Raw genomic sequence first — 23,378 nt, forward strand, 5'->3', positions numbered from 1 at the left:
TGCCCACCACTCCTTAATCAGATCCTATACATGTTGTTATCTACAATAAACTGAATGTAGTATTCCAGGCGAACACATTAATTCCATTGTATATATCTTCCTCTATTCACTTCTTTGTGCTGCACATTAAGAGATGTCTTCAATGAACTGTCCACAGTAATGGCTAATTCTCCAGAGGTTACAACTAATTCAGATTCCATTAATTTGTACTAGTAATTTAAATTCTTCCTTCCAATGTACACTGCTTTGCACTTACCTATGATGAATTTCATCTGTTGTATTGTTGTCCAATTACCCAGTTAGGTTAGATCCTGATGGAATTTCTCACAATCCCTTCCAGTCTCTTGACTACTTTGAATATTTTTCATCTGCAGCCGATGCACCTCACTGTTAATGATCTAGTGAACAAAGATATTGATTGCCACTAATCATAGTAATGATCCTGGGGCACCTTTCTATTAACCTCTTTCCAAAGTGAGAATTGTCCATTTATTTCCACTCTTAGCTTCTTATCTCTTAACCAGTTTTTAATCCATGACAGGACTTTATCTCTGACCATGTGGTTACTAACTTTCCTTAATAGCTTCTTGCGAAGGACTTTATGATCAAAAGCCTTTTTAAAGTCTAAATAAATTATAATCACTGATTCTTCTCTGCCCATCATTTGGATAATTCTTTTAAAAAAACTCTTTAACGGGTTACAGAGACACAGTGGTAGAAGAATCTATATCAGTTTGTTTGTATAGCCAAATGGTTCATAAAATATCACTGGTTTTTTATGATTTTTCTCAACTATTTTTCCTAGTACTGAAACAAAACATTTTGCAATTTAATTTTTCATCACCTCATTTTTTAAAAATGACTGTTTTTCATTGGTTTGTTTTAGTTTTTCCAGTATAAGAGTACCACTTCCTCCCTGAAGCAAACAAAACTAAAAGCACAGATGCAGAGACAAAGATACACAGCTCAAGAAAATGAACGATTGCATAGGCTAATGTGACTAATTCATTATTATAAATCAACATGGATGCATCAAAATTCAACCTGGCTTAAAGAGATGCATTGTGACAGCCAAATCGTATATTTATAGAGAAGTACCACTATCATGGGGCTATGTAAAGACAAAGTATTTTTATTTATTATCAAAGAAAGTCAATTTCTTCAGCAAATTAAAGCTCTTGAGCACTTTCATGCTGTTTGCATATAAATCTCCCTCCACCTTCTCCTTTGGAAAGGCATCCTCAGTCAAGTGATGTGGGTACCTAGAAACAAACACAAATAAGTGGCTAAATTGGCTACTTAAAGACTTTTAAACATTATTTGTATTTTATATAATATATTAAAATGATGTAGCCTAAAAAGTGATTGCTTTTTAAGGACCTAATCCTGCATTATTTGCACACTCATTATTAGTGAAGGGCTGGCTGCTCTGATTGTATATAAGCAGCTTGTTTCACCCAGAACACAAGAACTTCCATGCTTTGGAATCTGTCAAAAATCATAACACCCCTGGCCAGTGTTTTCTATTATTTTTAATAATGATCTACACTATGTGTAGATAAGTGTGACATTTATTTAAATTCATACAATGTGATCAAATTTTTAGTGCACAAACAATTCATTACTTAAATATGCAGTACAAATCGCCACATAAAAGATGAAACAAAGTCAACAACAAAAACAGAATTCCTCCCCCTTCAGTAGCACTCCGAACCCTGCCCAGAGGGTGCCTGGTGAACTAGATTTTGCAACATGACCTGAAAATCAATGCATTCAGGTGTTGCTGGACTGAAGTAGGAGTAATTTTCAGAGGGAAAGGCCCTCCAGTGAAAATTCCCTCACACCCCACCTGATCTCAACTTTCACAATAAAATACAAGGAGAGAGGTGGTCTCTAGAATACACAGGACTTACTCCATAAAGCAATTAGTAGGTCACAGTCAACACTCTAAATTGCACTCAGAACCTAAGTGGAAGCCAGTGTGACCTATTGAGCAAAGGTGTAATGCAGTCCCTATACACAATATCACTAAGTATGCACTGAGCCACATTTTAATCCAGTTGCAGTTTCCATGTGGTCTTCCGGCGTAGTCCATAGTGGAGTAACTCAGTTGCAGTAATCCACGCTGGAGGTGGCAGGGGCATAGAGAATTGTAGTGAAGTCCATCTCTGAATGAAACGGTTGCCACCTTTTTGCCAGCCTCAGATGAAAAAAAAAAAAGCACTCTGGGTCAATACCGCTCTTTGCTGTTCTCTGGACATCCAGTAGCAGGCAATGACTGAACAATCCCAAAATTTCAAATGTGGGTAATAAAAGGTGCCTTTCAACACAAAGGATCTCCAAACACACCTCTCTCTGTAAAATACTTTACCCGTCACTGAAGTGAATCCACTTCTGGGGTGCAACACATTAGCTGCGTAACAATGCAGAGCAACACAAGGCTGAACAGTTTGAGACAGGAAGTGAAGAATACTAGTGTCAGTTGAACTTGGAGAGGATTTTAGGAAGGTAAAATGTAATTACCCAAACTAAAATGTGACCATAATACAAAGGCTAACAACCCTACTACCCCTGGGTGGAAAATGCCACAGGATTTTAAATGACAGTGTTTGGTCAGGACCTCAATTCTTCATTTCATCTGAAATATGACATCCCTAGCAGTACCATGCTGGGGCATTGTTTCAGTACTGGCTCAGTGGGAAGTATGCCACATACTAAATCACCAACTCCACTTTTAGCAGCACCCTGGGATTTCTGAGGAGGTTTCTCATGCAATTACTGGCCGGGCCTCAGCCTGATTAGGTTGTGAGATTTGAGGTAGGTTAGCATTCGGGGCTGCTTGTAAGATCTCAGAATTAATCTCTTTACAACATATATGAAACAGTGGCACCCTTGACTGATAGGTTTCAGAGTAGCAGCCGTGTTAGTCTGTATTCGCAAAAAGAAAAGGAGTACTTGTAGCACCTTAGAGACTAACCAATTTATTTGAGCATGAGCTTTCGTGAGCTACAGCTCACTTCAATGGATGCTGTTTAAATAGAGAAGTAAAGAGCAGTCCCTAGGACAGGTATTTCCCCATTCTCTTCTGTGTGAAGACTTATGACCCCCCTCCTCCACATCCCCGTTCTTTAATTTAGGCCCTGACTGCCTAGAAAGTCTCCTAGCTTTGTGTGCTTCCAGCTATGGGTATTATTATTATTTTATTATAATATGGTCAACTTGAGACACACAAAATCAGGGGCCAGTTCTGAAAATGTCAGTCTTAGCTTAGTCTGCGGCCTCCTTTATTCTGCCCTTCACAGCCAGGTTGTCTTGTGATCCCGCTGACTCTCGCAAAGCTGCTTAAAAAAAAAAAGACTACACTTTATGAATTTTTAATTTGCCTTTACATCTTTGGTATTTTTTCGTCAAATATCTCAAAGCAGTTTTTTAATTTCCATTTTATATCTTGCTGCCTCTACATTTTATGTTCTCTTCTATTAGCATCACTTAGGCAGGATTTCTTTTGCTTTTGCTTTTATAAAGGATATTTTTTGGCCTGCATAAACCCTTGTATCTTTCTTCTTAACCATCCCATTTATTTTCTTGTCTCTTTGCTTCCTTTTTTTGGCCTTGGGAATGCAAATCTTCTGTGACTCGTATACATTCGTAAGCCTCCATGCTGATTCTATGGATTTTAATTTCCTAACTTCAAGCAGGAGGTTTCTAACTTCCTTCCTTTTCTTTAAAAAAAAAAAATATCCCCTTCTTGAAGTTTTAGTATCCCAGAGCGTAGTGCTTCTTCATGTGATCCTCTCCTGCAATGATGTTGAAATTATTTATGTGGTAACTGTTACTCAATGGTCCAGCTACAATTACTTCTTAAACCAACTCCTGTGTGACAGGACTAAGTCAAGTGTGGGTTAGAATATAGAGAATTATTTTTCTTACACTCTCTTTCACAGCATAATATTCAGTTGGGTAATATGTGGTGATTATTCTAATAGCTTTTATTGCCTCCCTGTTCTTTTTCAAATTTAACTTCACGATTATTGTTCTGATCCAGAGGTCAGAACTATGCCCCTGCTATTGTGTTTGTACTTTATGACCACAGGTTTTTATCCACTGCTGAGTCTACCTCAGGGTCCTCTCTACCCAGACATTTTCGTTCAATAGAATTCATGGAATTCTTTATGTATGGGGCTACTCCCCTCATCTTTGCAGCCTAACCTGTCCTCCCTATGAAGTTTATAGCTAAAAATTATGGTATGCCACTGATTATTCTCACCCCACCATGTTTCAAACATGCCAGGGTTTTTTTCTCGCAGTGAGACAGTCCAGATCACCCATTTTTCTCTTAAGCTTTTTGCATTGGTTTATAGGCACTTGTACTTTTATAACTGTAAGATTACTTGGATGAAAGCTGCAGGCTGACCAGTTGAAAAGCCTACAAAGCCTCTTCAACTAGATCACTATGGCATTTCCTGAGACATAGGACCTACTTCTCATTTTCCACCCTGGCAGTGAAAATGGTCTTAAAATGGAAGTAAGTTACATTTACAGCCACTTTAAGCCCCCTTTATGCTGCCACAGTGATGTAATGGGGCTTGGTGTAAATGAGAATCAGGGCTCATGGACCTGAAAAGAGCCATTTTATTTTGCATTCTGAAATCTAACAAGAGTTTGTCATCACTGCTCTTTCTGACCCATTTTAGAAGTGCCTTCCTTGTATCCCAGCACTTGTCACTGTACATCTCCACCAGGCACCAATTTACCTTGTCATATGAAATCTCTATTTCCTCCTAATAGCTTTGAATACTAATCAACATTAAGCCATCTGTATAGGTTAACTTAATGGAGTGGGTAGAAATGAACAGTTTAATGGGCTGTTCGCCTGTTCAGACCAAGGGAAAAGGAGAGCCTTCTTTCCCGGTTACCGCTTCTTTCCGGCTGGAAAGGATGGTTCTAGCAGTTCCTGTACTGGGGCATCCTGAAAGTTCTGACAAGAACTTACAGCTCCTGAAGCTAACAAAGGGGCTGATCCAAAGCCGCTGCAAGTGAGCGAGTCTTCCCACTTGAGTACAGAGGGGTAAGCCCAAATAGGAGCCAATAACTGAACCCAGGATCATCCTGATCAGAGACCTACAATAGTCTTCACTTGTTTAACATTGTTTTTATTTAATTGTAATTTTTGCAAACTTAAAATACCTGATCCAGCCGTTTTTCTTCCTAGATGCCTGAGGTACTGAGGCTACCATTACACTGTGTCTGTGACAGATCTTAATAAGATTTCAGCCCTGACTTCTCCATCACCCATGAGGCTTTCTTGGTCTTTCCTTGTCTTTACCATAATTCCCCAGCCACTTCTACTAAGGGTCTGATCCAAAGCCCATTGAAGTCAATGGAACGCTCTCCATTGACTTCACTGAACTGGAGCAGGCCCTAACTCCGCCCCTGTACTTTTTAGGCAAGCAGCCCAGGTCTCCAGAGCAACATGTCTGTACTATACTAACCTGGTCCTACTGGTCTGAGCCCTTTGATAATCATTTAAAAACCATTTGTTATTTTGGTAAAGACATTTTTACCTAAAGTCATTCTAGTGCAATAAATAATACTCAGCACTTTCCCTCCAAGGATCTCAAAGCTTCTAACAAACATCAATTACTTCAGCCTCCCACCATTCCTGGGAGACTGGTGAGCGTTAGGTCTTTTTTACAGATAGGGAAGCTCAGGCCTGAAGGTGGTCATGGTGACCAGCACAAGGTTATACAAGTCAGTGTTAGAGTCAGGACTCGAATCCAGAGCTCCTGACTTCCCCATCCTTCACTGCATCAATTAGGCCATGTGCTTCCCTTGTCTTTGAACAGAGAAATGGCATATTTTAAATAGTCCAAGCGGTGAGTTCTCTAAATTACTCCCCCTGCAGAGATGCATGAGTATCAAAGACCTCAGGGACAGTCGTAACACTGGAGACAAATTAACAGGCTGAGAGCCCTGGACAATACAATGCACTTTTGGAATTGGGCTGCTTCCTCAAATGCTCAGAAGGCTGAACTTAGTGTATTATATGTTGTGTACACACACACACACACGCAATCTTACATTTGCTTTCTGCTCTTTGCTGCTTCTTGATGTAGCATGAAGATGGACTCCGTGTTTGGGAGTTTTGCTGCTGCTGTTCATTGGAGATATTAGGTTCAGATTTTGATGGGAGATCTGAATAATGAGGTCACATGAGGCTGTACCCTGAAATGCTACCCCCCTTTTTATTTTTCTATGAATATCAGAATTGTTTGGAGTGACAGGGTGTGGAGAAGACGACCTACAGCTAAGGTCATTCCCACTTGTGACATCACTATTCAGGTCTTCCAAAGAGCTTAATAAGGTCCTCCTTTTTTTTTTTAAAGGGGTGCGGGGAGGTGAGGCCCTGATATTTAATATGAAAAGTACCCCAACCCCACAGGCAGAGACATCCAGCAACTGGAACAGCTCAGCGTCCCCCACCCCCATCTACCCAGGTGGGCCAGGTTGCATAGAGCTTTTGGGGCCAGATTCTCAGCTGGTGTAAATCGACATAACTCCATCTAGTCCCTGATATTTTTTTTAGCTCAGTCTATGATAGTCTCTGTATCTCTCACTGCTTTTTTTAATCGACTCATTTTGAAAGAAAGCTGTTTTTATGGCAGCCTGACTTTCCCTCTGGTTACACATGGAGCAAGAACAAATTGCTTTTCTTTTTTGGGTTGTCTCTCTAAATACAAGTGTGGGCGCGCACACACGCAGAGTACTTGGTAAAGGCTTCTGACCAGGAAATCAGTTACCTGTTTTCACAAAGTGGCTCTCTGTGACTGAGAGCCTTTGTAGTCAGCTCTTCCATCTGTTTGCCTAAATGGTCTTTAGGGAGACTAAAAGCAGTGAACCTGGAATAACAACATTTGACTTCAACTAGGCCCCCTGAGAGTTCAGTTATTACTTAATGGATTGAATTGGCGACATATCCTATACCAGATAACAGCCAAGGGTTGTATTAAATTAACCTTCGCAAATGGGTATTTATTGGTGTGCTCTTTAGAGAAGGTTAGTTATTGGTCTACATGTGCTAGCTGTAATTAATATGGCTCTTCATGCTTCTACATGCTGATAGGTATTTGCACTGTCTGGGTGAAAAATTTCTCAGATTAAAGCCTTGATGGTGGTTCTAGCCATTTAGTGATCAAGTGTCACTGTGTTCACTACATTGAGCATAAATCCTGTCTTGTAAACAGCAGGGAGACTAATGAGCTTTGCCCACATTCTGGTATCATTACAAGGGGTTCCAGCAGAGTAAAAGGGGAGTCGTTTGGAAAGAGGAAGAGAAACAGTGATTTGAAAGCAAATGGAAAAATTCTCAGGATTAGATAAATGAACATGTGTGTGTAGGGAAGGCTACACACACAAGACTTATAACCCACTCTGGTCATTTAGGGAAATCTCTGGGTTGTGGGGTTTTGGTTTTGCCTTAGTCCATATTGTAAAAGCTGTTTGTTTGGCAAAAGGTGAGGCTTATGTTTTTAATTTACACACCTAAAATTATTGGTCTGCTTCTATTTAGAGGTAAATAAAAGAGCTCATTTTTCATGCAGGTCATAATGAATAGCTCACAATTATAAAAAGACTAGTGTTAAACACCATTAAATATTGGCATTATTTTGTTATACCCCTAAGTGTTTTATTTGCTCAGCACTGTAATCAACTCCTGCAAGAACTCTTCACATCCAATTTTCGTCTTAGCACCACAGTGTACCTTGGGGTGTAAATCTGTCAGATATCCAAACACAGTGGGATACTTTTGACAACTTAATCCCAGCCTTCCCCAATCAGCCTTATGGATAATAGAAAGTAAGTCGAATGGACTGTTCCAATTTTCTATTTGTGGACTCAATGGCTAATTGACTGAAATAACTGAAGGAGGAATCAAAATTGAACTCTGAGGCAAGGGACTCTAACTAAAGTTTTATTTCCTTCAAGAGAGAAACCATGTTTAAAATAAACAAATCAAAACCCTTGCAAACTCCTTTGTTGGAAAGAAAAGCCCCTGTTCATCTGTGCCTGTGAGCAAAGAGATTCCACTGTCATTTTGGAGAAGAGGAGAGATGATGTGTTCTATATCTTTTTGAAGAGCAGTTGATGAAAGAGTTTCCAAATTAGTCTTTTGGGAATTACTTCACGCCTGCATCTACCAAACACAACAACTTGTTTTAAAGGCTTTCACCAAGGATGTCACAGGTGGTATTCCCTACAGTGTAAGTGGTACATAATGTGACGTAACTTAATGCTGATGATGCCAAGCTATTCTCTTTCTGAAGCCCATTAATAATGTCCCATTTTCAGGAAGGTTAATGTTCCTGCATAGTATCCTAGAGACAAGTGACAATTTAACCTGTATCAGACCCAGAACTGATCCCCAGAAATAAGGGCCTCCAGAACTTTGGGAAAGTTCAGATTTAGATCAAGATTTTGTGGCTTGGGGTCTTCAGTTATAACCAGTCTGGGAAGTCAAATAATCACCTGCATGTATCTTATTAGATGTATTAGTGAATATCATGATTACTAGATATATCAGTGAATGCACTTTGGGTAGAACAGGGTTAGTGTAAACTTTAAAATGTATAGCTGTTCCACAGAAATCCAATCAGGCTGATAAATATTCAGCTTGATTTTATATATCCCTGAAGTGTTGACAATTATAACAGTTAATCCAAGGTTTATTCCTAAATGCTTTTTGGGCTGTCTGGTTTTTCACTTTTAGGTAATTTTTGCACTGCAGGACCTACAATAAAAGGAAGTTTCATCGGTATCATTTAGCAAATACGTTCAAAATGCTCTAACAGAAATATTTGCAAACATTAAGTAGGTTAGTGGGATACCAGTGGGGGCAAATTTTCCAGAAGCCATGACTGTTCACTTGGGTCTAATATAGACTTAGCACTTTGCAGGTCAGTGGCTCTGCTATTTGTCTCTGACCTAACAGATCTGGAGTTCTTCACATCAAAACCAAGTCTTGCTGAGCTGAGATCAAACGTGCTAAGGTAAGGATTCTGCCAGTGATTTATCATGCCAGGGAGAGTGATCGGGCCATATGGGGCCACTGCAAACGAAGTTGACATTCCAGCAATTTCTCATATGTGGTTATAAAGTGATTTTCTCATGTGGGACTTTCAAGTCAAACTGAACTCTTCCATGACATTTTTCTGAGGGCAGAGTTATCTGTAATGTTCAAGATCTTAGCAGGAGAAATACTTATGTAGAGCAGCTAAAATGTGGCCTAGTTTGTAAGCAACACCCTGCACTTTGGTAATGAACATGTGAAATAGCAAATAGTTAACTACAAACAATTTTGAAGACTAATGTTGCCGTCTTCATTTAAATATTAGAATCATTCTCCCATGCAAAAATGAACACGTAATTCTGTTTTGTAGTATTATTTAACTACAAAATCAGTGCTGAGATGCACAACAACAAGCACAGCACACAAGCACCTATGCATGATTCAGGAAAAAACATGATGTTCAATCTTAGATTCATTTCTAAAAAAAATCCTTATCTGAATAGTCCTTATGCCCACTGCCTAAAATGGAAGTCCTTGTGTAAGGATACTGGTGAAAGGAAGGGTTTCCAGGATCCGTTTCTTAATTGCCACAACTTCATTAAAGTGAACTGGCAGCTCAATAATTGATTTTCAAAACAAATACCTCCTCCCTCCCCCCAGTTCCTGACAATGAATTTTTAGAAATCTCTCATTGTTTAATTTTTAGGTCTCAGTAAGTGCAATCAACCAGATGGACTGTGTGACCTAAACATAATTTTTCCCCTCACATGTAACCAAATTTGCAGTTACTTGTTCACGAATGGCGTTTCTTTTCTCTAAATGGCAGATCCAGTGCATAATAAATGTTTCAGGAATTTCCTAGTTTCCAACAAAACCCTTTCTGATGCAGGGCAGATTAAGACAGCGGAGAGTTTCACCAGAAATTAAAGAGAGCCCCACTACTGAAAGCATGACTGAAAGTTTTGTTAGGATTACATGAAATATTAGCTGGACTAGTGCAAGTGTAATTGTCCCTGTATTGTGCTACTATCAGCAGATAAATTCTTCATTAAATGAAAAGGTGCAAATTACTTTGAGAAAAGCAATTACTTCCAGTGCTGCGTGTAAAATTGTGTTTATAGGCTGCAATAATACAACCAAAACTAATAAGATGTTTCTGATCTGTTACAAGGACAGTGTAACAAACAATGCACTTTGATATATTTTTTCCCTCCTAGAGTAATTTTCTGGAAGAACCAAACGCAAAATTAATCCCTTTAGTGTGACTGAATTAAAATAACGGCTGCTTCATCAGCATGTGCCACAGTGAGAAACTCAAATAGAAAAGGATATAATCGGTGTTTGGCAGACTAGGTTTTATGCAGGAAATACTTGTGAAGGAAACAAGTTAAGTAAGCATGCTACTACTGCACGTTGTTAAGACATACTTAATCTCCTCAACTAATTACCCAAACCTCCTAATTCAAAATCATACAAACAAAAACATTTAGATAAGCTGGATGTTTTTTCAAATAGGTGTCCCCTATGGCTTAGAAAATAAACACGACAGGTCTCCCCTTGTCTGATGTGCTGCCATTTGCAAAAGAGCAGACTCAACTCTCAGAAAGACAGAAGACTAATTAAGCCAGGGAGATAGGCAGATCAAACATTTGGTGCGAGGATTTTGTTTCATAGGGAGAAGAAAAATCATGTTACATTCCACTTGCACAACCGATTGACAGGAGGTTGTCAAACCCGATCAGTGTCTCCCACTACTACTCAGGAGTTGAATTTCCCACAGAACTTCTCCTCAAGCCACAGCCACTTCCAGCTGTACCGTTTTAACTCAATGGACATTGCAATGGAGTGACTCCTGATTTACACTGGTATAAGTAAGAGCAGGATCTGGCCCTGAAACTCTGTTCTCAAGATATTGATGTACTTTACTATTTTAAAAACTTAAATCCTGATCCACACCCCAGTGCAGTGAATGGAAAGACCGTCATTGACTTCAATGGATTTTGGATCAAGCCCTTGTTGTTTGAGGATTATATCCAGAAAAGCGATAGGCCCCAATCAGAGCTATCCAGACACACCGCACTTGGGATAAGGCTCAAAGGGGTGGTAAAGGTGACTCTACTCCATTTCAATCCATCCCAATCCATGGAACTGCGGCAGGCCAGAACTTCACCCACTGACTTTATCTGGGACTTACTGGCTGAATAAAGGCTTCAGTATGAGGCTTCTTTTGATGGTCTGGAACACTAGAGAGAGAGAGAAGCTGTTTGTCCCATCAGTTGTGTATAGTTTAATGTCCCACTTGCTTTTAATTAAAATAAAATCTCTGAGACTTGAACCACATTAAAATGGAATCACTCTTACATGGACGGGGGCGGGGGGGGCTGTCTTTGTCAGTAGGAAACTAGATTCTTCTCTTTGAAATAGGACTTAAAGGACAATGTTAAAACAAAAATAGTGGGCCAAATCCTTTCCCAGTCTAACAAAGCTAATGAAGTTACAGTAGGATTAAATTGTCCCAGTATAGTTCATAAAGATCTTATCTGTTGTGGACAACATTTTAGATTATTCAAAAGAGAAATTTAAAAAAATAGTTTACTTTTCACCTGAAGTGTTTTGCATTTCATCCAGTAGTGACAATGAAACTGGGCTTGTCATGTCACTTTCACTGTGTCAGTTTCTAGGCAATTCCCCATTCTGGTTCTTATACTTTAGTCCCTAGTTGCAAATGTTCTAAATTTCCCACTTGATACATTTTGGATTTTAGATATTTTGTATCTTGTGTTTTTTAATAAAACCTAAATTTGAGTTAACGAATGAAAACCCCATTCTATGGCAGTGTTTCCTTAAGGGCCATGACAACTTGTTCCTGGCTCTACATCCAAATTAGAGCTGGGAAAAATCCCACCTGGTAAAAAAAAGAATGCTCTTCTTCCTTTAGAAATCTCTTCTTATTTGGGAGGTCAGGCAGAGCTGAATAAAAGTCAACAGACAGGCAGCCAAAGAAGGAAAATCAACGTGCGTGTGGGATTCGCAGTCTTTCTGGCTGGTTTCAGTCTCCAGTAAAGCAATGGAACCTCCCAATACAAACATCTCCCTACTGGCTGCTTGCGTAGCTACCTTTTCATCACCTAGGGGCCTGCTTCTGCTCCCTTTGAAGTCCGTTAGAGTTTTTCTATTTACTTCAGTGCAAATGGGATTGGTCCCCTCATGATGGAACAGCAGTTCATTGGAAGTCCTGGCTTGCTTGCCAGAGTTTAAATCTTGTTCACAGTTCATTGTCACTCTAATTAAAGTGATTACAAACAGTCCCCATTTGAAAGACACCTTATTATGAAAACAAACGCTGGACAACTTCAATGGGAGCCACACTGTTCCCTCAGCATTGCTTTAGTGAACAACAGAATAGCCACTGGCAGTTTATACCATTAATCTGTATATCCTGCCTCTAGCTGTGATTCTTCTATCCATCTATTGATTCAGGTTCAAAAGTGGTCCCATCACTGGCACGGCCCAAACATTGGACCATGTCGTGCCACTGGCTTTATAAACAGAACTCCACATTGCTTAAAAGTGCATAGCCCATATCGTTTGTTTAGCAGCCACTGCAAAGCACTGTGTACTCTGTTCATTCACTGCACTACACCTTATTTTATTTATAGTTAGTTTGTTGACCAATCACCAAGTTCTCCACCGACATGCCAAGATTGTATTTTGCCATCATGACGCTAGTTTATAAAATATGGATTTTTCCGGATTCTGTAGCCACCTGTCGATTCCCAGGCAATCACAGAAATGCCCTGTGACACACTGTCTAGAATGCTGGAGGCTTGTTGTATCAAGGCAGCCATAAAAGTGAAGGAAAACAAAGCCTGAGAAAATAAACAAGCTGCACCTCTGATTGGCAATCCTGTCTAGTTCATTCCCTTCCCAATGACGAACTGTTAGAACTCCTGAAATGTTTCCAAAGGAGAGGAAATGAAGTTGCTGAGATGGGAAAGGATATGAAATTTCCTGACCAGACTGAGGTACAGGTGCCCAGTATCTGTGATGTTATGAAACATTTACCAAGGGACTGATGCTGAATTTTTTGCATGCCTCTAAAAGTGTGCCTCCCCCCACCCCCACTCCCGAAAAGTGCTATTATGTATTTCTTAATTCCTCCAGCTATGAGAAGATGCTGGGGGCCAAACAGCTGTGATTCCTTCATAAAGTACTTTGGCATCTGATGCCCCCCTCCCCCTCTCTTGTAGCCTTGGCGTTGAAGGCTCTCCAAGGAAAAAAGCCACATATGAAAAAGGGATCACTTTGATAGAACAAAACTATAACCAGCTACTAAATCAATTGAGTTAGGAAATTCCCATTCATTCCTGCATTCATCCAGAACCATGTCTCCTGTGGGAAGCCATTATTATTTGGATGTTAAAATCCTCTTCCTGTACCAAAAAAACATTTTTGGATCAGCAAAAGTACAAAAACACTGTTTATTAAATCCATGGGAAAATAATTCTATCTCAAAGGAACTGAAAGCTAGGCCACTGTCTGTCCACTGGCGGAGGTTCTTACTTGTGCACCTGGGGATCTTATAGAAAAAGTCTGATGACATCATCACTAAGCAATATTGAATTAGGAATGTAAATCATCCATTTCACTAGCACATCATCTGAGAACATTTTAAAAAAAGGAAATGAAAAGTTACATTGTTGCCACCTGTGTTGATTGCTCTGCTGAATTAAAACAACCCCAATGCTATTGTTCCTGCATATTTTTAGAGAAGACAGTAAGCATGAGAGGCAATGAACATGCAGGAATCCCTGGTGGATTTAAAAATCAGTTCCGCTTCCCAAAGCCAGAGTTAGCCCCAGGGTAAACATCAGAAGGAATTTGTAATTCAACAAAAACAAATTTCTTTCGATTCAGAGCAGCACAGAAGATATTAGCTCTGTGGCATATTTGTGTGGGGGGGGGGGGCGGGGGAAGCAGGGGGTGTCACTTAATAGGAGTTTGTAAACATAAATTTGCTTACCGATCATGTTCTAGAAATGAATTACAGCGATGTTTTGAGGTGAACATTGTTACTAATAATGATCAAGCCTCAACTGGGACAGACTACTAGTTAACTGGGCTATTATAATGGTTTCTTCATGAAGCTTAGACTGCTTTGCGTTAGGCTAAAACAGCTGCTACTACTACCCTGATTTTTCAGAAACGATGAACATCCACAAATCCTACTAAGGCCAGTTCTCAGTAGCTTTAAAATTCAGGCCATATATACCATAATGCATGATCCAAAATAAAAAATAGGACTGAGATTATATGTCTGCAGTATCTCCAGGTGACACCGAGAAATCCAGTGCTTGTTTTCTATAATATTCAGGATGATACCGCAGGTTTCATTTTTCTAGGTATCCCGTCGTGTTTGGGACAGCCATGTGTCCTAATCAATGGGCCAATGCTTCCCTTGGTTACAACGCCCAGTGAAGTCAATGGGATGTGTATGTGATTAACCAAGGCCCTACTAATGATGTGATTCCCCAGGCAAAAATTGGGGCAACCATTAGGCATTCAAAGCTCTGGATTAGAAACTGTCTATGTGTGTGTGCATGAGAGTGAGTGAGAATATTAACCACGAAACCCTCGCCTGGCAAGAGAAATATGGGGACACACCCTCTCCCATTTCATTTTACTTAGATGTTACAGACGATTTTGGGATAGGGGGGTGGAGGGACCTGAGCTCAGGGCTCCAGTACAATTCCCCCTCTTTTTCCTCCCCTCTCTTCATCTCTGATGACAGCAGGAATATCCCTACTCTTTTGGAAAAGTGTTTTGAGCCCATCACAAGAGTTGGGCAAGAGGGCCCTCTTGTTGATGCCCCTTGTGAATAGATGGCACTTTGAACAGTGAATAACAACCTCCCCCACCTGTTACATTATGGCGTCAGCACTGATGCATTATGATTGGTCAGTTCATTGTACTGGATAGATTTGTGGGCTATTTGAAAAGGAACACGAATAAAATGGGAGAGTTTCTATTCTCTCTTACTGGTCTGACATGGCTGAAGTACTCACTTAAATGAGGGTAGATGGCAAACTTAATGCTTACTGCATTGCTTCCAAAATCTCTCCACTATTTTCCCCCTCGTTTGGCACAGTTTCATTGACAACACCCAGTGGGCTAGATTACTTAACTACTCACATTGCCACATAGCTAATACATGACATACTGTATACTTATTCTTTTCCCTATTGCAAACCACAAAAGTGAACACTAGGATTCAAACAAAAACAAATTACTTCAGCAACTCCTGGAAAACTCAAGTGGTTAATCAGTTACCTTTTATTTAAATATATATGCTTAATGCTGAATTAAGTTGTAAAAACCAAGGGCTGATTTATGGCCTCACTCAGCCTTAATTAACATTGATTCCAGGGGAATAGTAAATGTGAATAGCTTTCACAATTGAGGTTGAACAATGAGCTCGCTGGGTGTTGTCCAATTTGTAGCATGATTTACATGGAAGCAAGCCCTTCTTTTCCTAGGGTTATCCCTTTTTTCATCTGGTGTTTAGGATGGGTTATATATAATCCATAGATAGGAACATTTGCTGTCAAATATTTTCCCTGATTTAGAGCGAGCCACTACAATGGTCACTATAAATAAGGAAGAAAAAAAAACCCAATTTGAGGCTTTGCAGGGATTCCTTGTCCTTGCAATGTGTCATCACTTGTCCATTCCATGGCATTTTTATGAAGTGGCCATAATGAAAGTCAGATTAAATGTACAGGATATATACATTTAATCAACAGCCATTGGAGTCAGTAGTGCTGGAAGAGTTATAAAAGCTCTAGTGAATGCAAATTTATTGCAAAAGAATCTGGGTCTTGGTGGTATGAATGTCTGCTGAATGGTACTACCTGACACAGAACACCTAAAACTTTCAAAAGTGAGTTATTTAAGTGTAACGTTTTGCTTGTAAAGCCGCCAGCTGCTGGATTTCAAGACTTGAAACTGTTCCAAAACATTGGACGAGGTACTTTATATGTGCACTAGAGTAAATACTCTGATTTTACTGCCAATTTAAATGTGCTCAGTTTACAGTAATGAGCTTGTATAGGCATTACCTTGTTTATAGAAAGTGGAACAGGAAGAAACTAACATTAACCATTAACAGTAGCAATTTCTTTTGCCTTCTACCTCAACATTATGCCAAACAGATCTTTCCCGTGCCCTATCTAAGAACCTTTGCTGGTGCTGCTTTTTAAACACTATGGGGATAAATGGAGTATTGAATAAAAATATTACATCAGATAGGTCAAGTTAGTTTTGTGACTTCTGTGTTGCTATATCCAGTCCCTGCTTTGAAATGCATTTTAACAATATATACATGTCCTACATACTGGTGAACTTGATGATTGTTGTTGGTCCCAGCAGAACATGTTGTGGCATTTGTTAAGCTCTTTACAAAACCAGAGCAATTCCATCCGGGAAGAAAACCAAACTGCTGTTCCTGCCCCCTGTTCTCCTTCCCTCCCATCTCAACTTCTTTTATTCAGTCCAAATGTTTTATTACTTCAAGACAGAAAAATTAAGTAAGACGCTTCATGTCTCTGTGCACTCTGCAACCTTGGACAAACATCCTTGCCACCTCCCTGGCCATCTGCTTCTGGAGAGCCTCCTTCCCCCCCCACCCCCCGCCCCAGTATGAGCCTAATGTAAAGTCGATTAAAGTCAGTGGAAAGGCTGCCAGCAAAATCCTTGTTCTACACAGGTCATAGCCAGCTCTTTGTTTGTAATATCAAATCTGGTTTAAAATATACGCTAAGAAGTGACAATAACATGCCGGATGAGTCCAGCACGTGGTGTTACTACAGATGATGAGTTTTATTATTTCTGTTGGGTAAGCACCATAGTGTCCCAGTTGGGAGCAAAGCCCCATTTTTTAGGTGTTGTACAAACCAGTAGGACAACACAGTCCTTCGTCTAATGAGCTTACAGTCAATACCCCTGCCAGACCAAGGGTGCAACATCCAAACAAAATGATATCTGGCAAATGCCATGTTAGGCCCAAGCTTATTTATACTGTGAAGGTGAAGCTGGTGGAGGGGGGTGAATTTTTTAGAACTAGGGGAGCGGAAGGAAGAAAGGAAAGGCAAGGGGACACTGCAGTGGGATAGAGAGGAGCAGGGCAAAGAGAATGTGAAGGAAAGCAGTGTGAGGAGTTAGCAGCTAGCAACAAATTAGCAGTGAGGAAAGGATGTCCAGAGTCCAGGGGTTCTGAAAGTGCCTTGCCGCTCTGCCCTGCTGCTGACACTGCCTACAGAGCTCCTATGGGGGTGCAGTCTCCTTTGCTCATAGGGCTGGCCTCGTCTGGGAGAAGGAAAAGGAGGCAGGGTGGGTCTTGGTTACGGGAGGTGTCCCCAGATGAGTTCAATGGTGGGTGCAGGGAAGGGACCAGTTGGGGCTCAGTCCCTCTCTGCTATGGGCCACTGTGAATACAGAACACACATCCATCATCTCTACAATATTTTCACATCAAGTCATTCAGAATTAGTTACCTTCCAGTGGCCCAGTCCATAAAAATCCAGAAAGCTGAGATCCACCAAATCCATGTACATGCAGATCCATCTTGCGCTTGTAATTGCCCATTGGTGTGCACAATTAACTTGTGTGTGTGTTTGTCTCTCTCTCTCTCCAGGTCCAAGTCTCACCCTTGACTTTAAAAAAAAAAATCAGATCCACACACTGTCCTTCACATTTCTCTCTCGGTTTATAGGCCTTTATTTATTTCTGTATGACAATGCCTCCTCTGTAGGTTCCTCATTGAGTTTTCTAAAATAGCAATAATTTATAATTCTCCAGTTTATTTTTCGAAGAGTATCCTTTTGTCTTTCCTTTCTCATTAAGAATTTCCTTGTATCTGGTTTCTCCTTATCTTTTTACTATCTTTCTCACTCCCTCACTTCCCAGGAGACAGACTGCAGCCTTATATGATCTTTCTCACTAGTCAATGATTCAATGTTACAAAGACCTCTAAAGCTGGTGCTTTTTTCAAGGTCCAAGTAAGTTATAACATTGGCTAGTTAACCCTTGTTACCCCAGAGAGGCAGGCAAGTGTTACTAGCCCTGCATTACAGACAGGGAAATTAAGACAGAAGGCAAAGTGACTTGCCCAAGGCGACAGTGGAAGACATTGTGAAAGCCATTATTGGAATGGAGGAGTTCCTGGCTCCAAGCCATGTGTACAGACTTTTAGATCCTGGTCTCTCTAGTAGAAGCCAGCTCCGCAACAGTTCTAATCTTATATGTTCTTTGCACAGTGAAAAATAGAATTATGGATCTATTTGTAGTCAGATGAGTTTCACCAAAATTCAAACCCCCATGGAATTATCAAACACACACAGTCAACTGAGGAGTATTGTGCCAGCCAGAGTGATTATAATGGATGGTGTCACACTAGGTATATGGAAGTGCCCAGATCTGGCTCAATCCTGCAAATTCACAAATCTCTGGGGTGTCTTTGCAGGCAGTGTCAGGCAGGGTAAGGTGTGCAAAACTTTGCACATTGTTGAAGAGTTTGAGAGCATAGTGTGCTGCAGTGTTTTCCTGGTATCGTGGCCAAAAAGCATGCAACACCACTTTGGAATATAATGAGCTGTTGAAGGAAGATCAGATCTCTGCAAGATTATGACATTTTGCACAAAGTCAAACCACTTTATCCTCAGAATTTGATGATGACAGTGCATATGGAATACCTCTAGACGCTCTGTGTCTGCCTGTAAGTGGGTCCAGGTTTCTGACCCATACAGCAATACAGGTAGTACACAAGTTTGATAGAGTCTGAACTTTGTCTTAGGGCAAAGACGTTTTTCCATCCATAAGTTAGACATGGACTTCATGCAAAAGACAGTGAGACCTAATTGTTGAAGAAAGTCCAGTTTGGTGTGACTGTTTGACTCTGCTGGCAGTCTAGGTAGATAATCTAGTCAACACTCAACCCCACCTGCACCAAGGGTTCTGTTGGCCCAGATCTGAGGTTCTGAACCTTGGCCTTCTGTCATGAGATGCCTCCACAGTGCAGGTAGTGTCTTGGAGACTGGGGATTGAAATTCTCTGGCTTTTTCACAAGTATCGCACCACCGCTGGCATAGTCTTGGTCAGTGAACACTTCTTGACCAATCTTGATTCCAACATGTGGCGCAGCAAGTGCTAATATCCACTTGATAGTTTGACAGACTAGTGCCAGGGTGAGAATGCATCCCTGCCATGCAGCTGAGGTTGGGTAGAAGCTGTGAAAGCTGAGAACAAATGCGCACTCTTACAGTGGGACTGATGTGACGATCATGTACCAGATTTAGCAAAACATCTGGAACGCCAATTCTTTTCAGTGTGAGCCAAAATCCTGATCTGCCAACTGAATCAAAAACCACGTTGATATTGATAAATGCCACATGAAGCAGAAATGCAGCTCAGCCAGAAGGTAAAGTCATCATCCATTGTGGACCACCCAACAGTGAAATCTGATTGCGTGGATGACAATGTCTGTTAAGGAGCAGCTGCATCCTGCCAAGCCGAATGCAAGTGAAGACCATTCCAGGGACTTATAATAATGAGATTGGCCTGCAGTTGCTACATTTGGTGTGAGATGCTTTGCCCTAGTACAGGGACACTAAGATGTCATCTTTCCCTTCTGCTGATGCTCACACATAGGAACAGCTGATGCAGGCCAACGCTCACTGGTTCCAAAGCATCTTTGAGTAGCTAGGGTGGAATGCCATCAGGTCCAGCAGCATGTCCATTCTGTAACTTTTGGATGACCTTTCATACTTCCTTGGATGATGAAGGATCAGTGTGCATCTCTGGCTCTGCAGCTTTGTGGTGTGCCAGGTCACATAGCTCTGGACAGTCATTAGCATGTATGTGGTTCAGCACATTTTTGTAATGTGTTTTCCATCTGTCCAGGGCCTCGTCCACTGATGAGCAGGGAGAGCTGTCTGGTTTTGTGATGGGGATGTTAGAAGGCTGTTTATGGCTGCCAGCCAGGTGCATGATGGCTCTGTGCCAAGGTGGCACTGTATCACCAGCTAGCAGCAAAAATCCAGTCAACTCCGCCATATGACACACTGCTAGTTCTTGGAGATTTCAGTGCCGTGACTGGCTGTGATCAAACTCGGTATGATACTGTGACAGCTTTGGTTAAGGTTCCCCAAATCATGACACCACCACCCAGCTTTTGACGTGTGCTGCAAAGGGCTTGTCTCGTATGGGTTCCTGGTTTACTTTAACCTTAACAACCATCACAGTAACTAGATTTCAAACAATGGATGTGCCATGAAGGAAACTGACCACATCCTCATCAGAAATTGCTCCATAGTGAGATCTTATGAGGCCTTTGGCAGTGCAGAAGCACCAGCAAACTCAGACCAAGACTAGCTTCCCTCAGGTCTCACTGTATTTCCCAACTCCTCAAAAGCCAGATGTCCACCAACAGTCAATGTCCAGTGTCTCCAATGTCCGAGGATCCTGTTGAAGCCCTGAAATACACACAGGCAGTTGATGATCACATATGTAAACTTCAGATTCTCTAGGACAAATGGGTGATCGCCTAAAGTGGTATACGTAATGCTATGTCACATGCCATGGCTGGAACAATTAGTTTCAGATGGTCATGCAACAAACCTGAACTTTCTGAAGAGGACTTTGATATATTAGTGAAAAAGGCAGAAGCATATAAGCAGGGAAATGTTTGAGAACGTAAATGGCAGAAAGGCATTTTCAAGGCCATGGCAAGATGTGACCATGAGATCTAAATCAACTCCCTGGCCGATGAAGCAGAGGAACTGAAAGTCGCAAAGTATAACAATCTGCCTCCTGCCTACAGGAAAATCCTGCCCATGATAAATAAGGCCATGGGTTTGTCTCACCAGATTTTTCTCTAAATTTTCTTTTATCTGTTTGTGTGGCTCCATCATCCAGGCACATCATTTGTTAGGGAAGTCAGGGCCCTTGGCCATCTCTCTTAAGCATGTTCTGTGGGTGGATGTCCAGAGCACAGCTTCAGAGGCACATTTGTCAGTATGACAGCGATCCCTTCACGTGATTCCCAGGTGTAGAAGTCAGAGCGCAGACTCCTGCAATGGCAGTAACAGCAATCAAAAGGGGTGACAAAGTCATGACTTTTGTCTAGACAAGTCTATGATGTTTAGGTTACTTAAATAGGAAGTACCATTTTTGTCTGAGCAGGCTCAGCAGTGAGGATTAACTGATCTCTGAGGAAGTGAGAAGGGTATGAAATGTGTGTCATGAAGTCATCTCCTGTCATGTAGCTATGAACTCAAAAGTGGGCCAGTTGTTGCCAAATACATGTATTTTTCCAGTGAAAATGAGCTAGGTTTCATGAAGAATTTCATGGAGGGATGTGGATTTTCTTAGTGAAAATGGACTGTTTTCAAGTGAAGAAGGGTTCACACTGAAAACTTATGGAAACTTATGGCTTCCACCCAACGTCATTGCCCAAGTCACCATTGAATTTTTGTATTTTGGGTGGTGAGAACAGCACTAACAGAGACAGCCACATTCCAGTCTACCAGTAGCAAACTATCATGACCCATGTATTTTGAACTCTGCAGATTTCTACATAAAAACAAATGTTCAGATATTCTCTGAGTAACATAGATCTTTCCTGTTGTTATGAATGAAGGGTCCAATCCTGAGTGCCTTACTCATGGTTAGCGTGTACAGGGTGCATATAACCCTGAGTAAACTATGAAATGTGCTCACACCATACCTGGGGTGGTCAGACAAAAATCCTATCTTCAGCAGTGCAACATACTCCCATCTGCCTGGCTTTCCTGCTCCGTGGGCTAGCACACATGGGAGAGCATGGCTCAATGTTCTCCTTATCCCCTTTTGGGGTGGACTGGACCCAGAGCCAGAGAAAGGAAGCAATTCTGATTAGCTCTGTATATGGGATGAGAAGCTCCATGTGCCACTGTGTAATGGCCACCCACATTGTGGTCTCCCAGCATACCAGAAAAATCAGTTGTCATTAAAAAATCTTAATATAAACCATAAACAGTAGAGTAGTGATGTCTACAATTTAGAGACAGCTCTGTACAGCATATGCCTCATCGGCCATGGTGTTAAAGGTCTCCTGGCAAAGTGGATGGATGTTCAACACTTTGCAGGATTGGTCCCTTCACTGTGTGCAGTGAAGGATTGATGCTGAGCCTCCTCACTCCCATTGACTCAAAGGGTCACTCAGCTTCTTGCAAGATCAAAGGGCCCAGAAGGGGCTTTCTGTGCTGTAACCGAAGAAAGGGGTCTACCCTATAATCACAATTTAAACTGCCTTGCAGAAAACGGGCTTTGAATTTTAATCCTGTCGCTCCAGTCTAAGGTGGAACTCCTGCCCCCACTGAAGTCAATGGCAAAACTTCCATTGACTTCACTGAGTCCAGGACTTCCCCCTAGAGTGAATTATTTGTAAGGGGGCATTTCATATTTGCTAATAAAAATTTGTATTGTTTTTTCCAAAGTCATGCAGTAGAAATTTGGACCCCCTACTATGTAGTTACCAACACAGAGCCCCGCAGTAATGAACCTTTGCCAAAATAGCAACTGCTAGGCAGAATTAAAATCTGCATTTGATTTGTCCATGACAATTAAGATGATATCATTACTAACAGGACTTAACAGTAATTTCCATTGTTCTGTGCAGATATTTAATTCTGTGCTGTGACTTTTCCATTTGGTCATAATCAACTGACTATCTCTTGGAGAATTGTGATGTTTGAGATTACTTAATATTGTCTGGGTTATTTCAGTAACGAAACATTTACTTGCTGAGATGGGGATTTGAGTGACTAATCCATCATCTTGCCTTAGTCCTGGTAGTTTCAAGGTTTTGCTCCCATAAGTCAGTGATATGTGATTGTTTTTGTACAGTGGATGTCGCAAATTTCAATTTCAACCAGGCCACGTAAGCCCAGATCCTCCCAGGTATTTAAGGTCCTAACTTCCAATTAAATCACCGGAAGGTAGAAGACTACGTACCTTTTGAGGATCTAGGCCTTAGGCCCCTGACTTCAGTGACAGTAGGATCAGGTCCTTCATCTTAACTTTTGAACATTGTAAAGCAGAAATAAGTTCAGCACTTTGGTGCCAGAGTCTGCAGACCTTTATTGATGGCTTTAATGTGACTTCAGTGAGATTCTCATATGAGTAAAATGCTACTTGCTAAATGACTGGTACTACAGAATGATTCAAAGCTTTAAAGTGCCTTTTCTTCTTCTTCTTCTTCTTCTTCTTCCCCTTT

The 23,378-nt window shown here is 41.0% G+C and overlaps 1 protein-coding gene and 1 long non-coding RNA gene across 2 annotated transcripts in view; one reads left to right on the forward strand and one right to left on the reverse strand.

The window, feature by feature from the left end:
* The window catches only part of ALDH1A2 (aldehyde dehydrogenase 1 family member A2), a 66,315-nt gene that overhangs the window by 6,570 nt on the left and 36,367 nt on the right, over positions 1-23,378 (forward strand). The gene's annotated exons all lie outside the window — the stretch shown is intronic.
* LOC311527583 lies at positions 1,117-23,363 on the reverse strand. The gene is made up of 2 exons (XR_014713376.1): positions 17,620-23,363; positions 1,117-1,262 (listed from the first exon to the last, which is right to left on the reverse strand). It is a non-coding gene; the product is annotated as an uncharacterized lncRNA (long non-coding RNA).

This window comes from Lepidochelys olivacea, assembly GCF_965140295.1.
Source record: "Lepidochelys olivacea isolate rLepOli2 genome assembly, chromosome: 10".
Lineage (NCBI taxonomy): Eukaryota > Metazoa > Chordata > Testudines > Cheloniidae > Lepidochelys > Lepidochelys olivacea.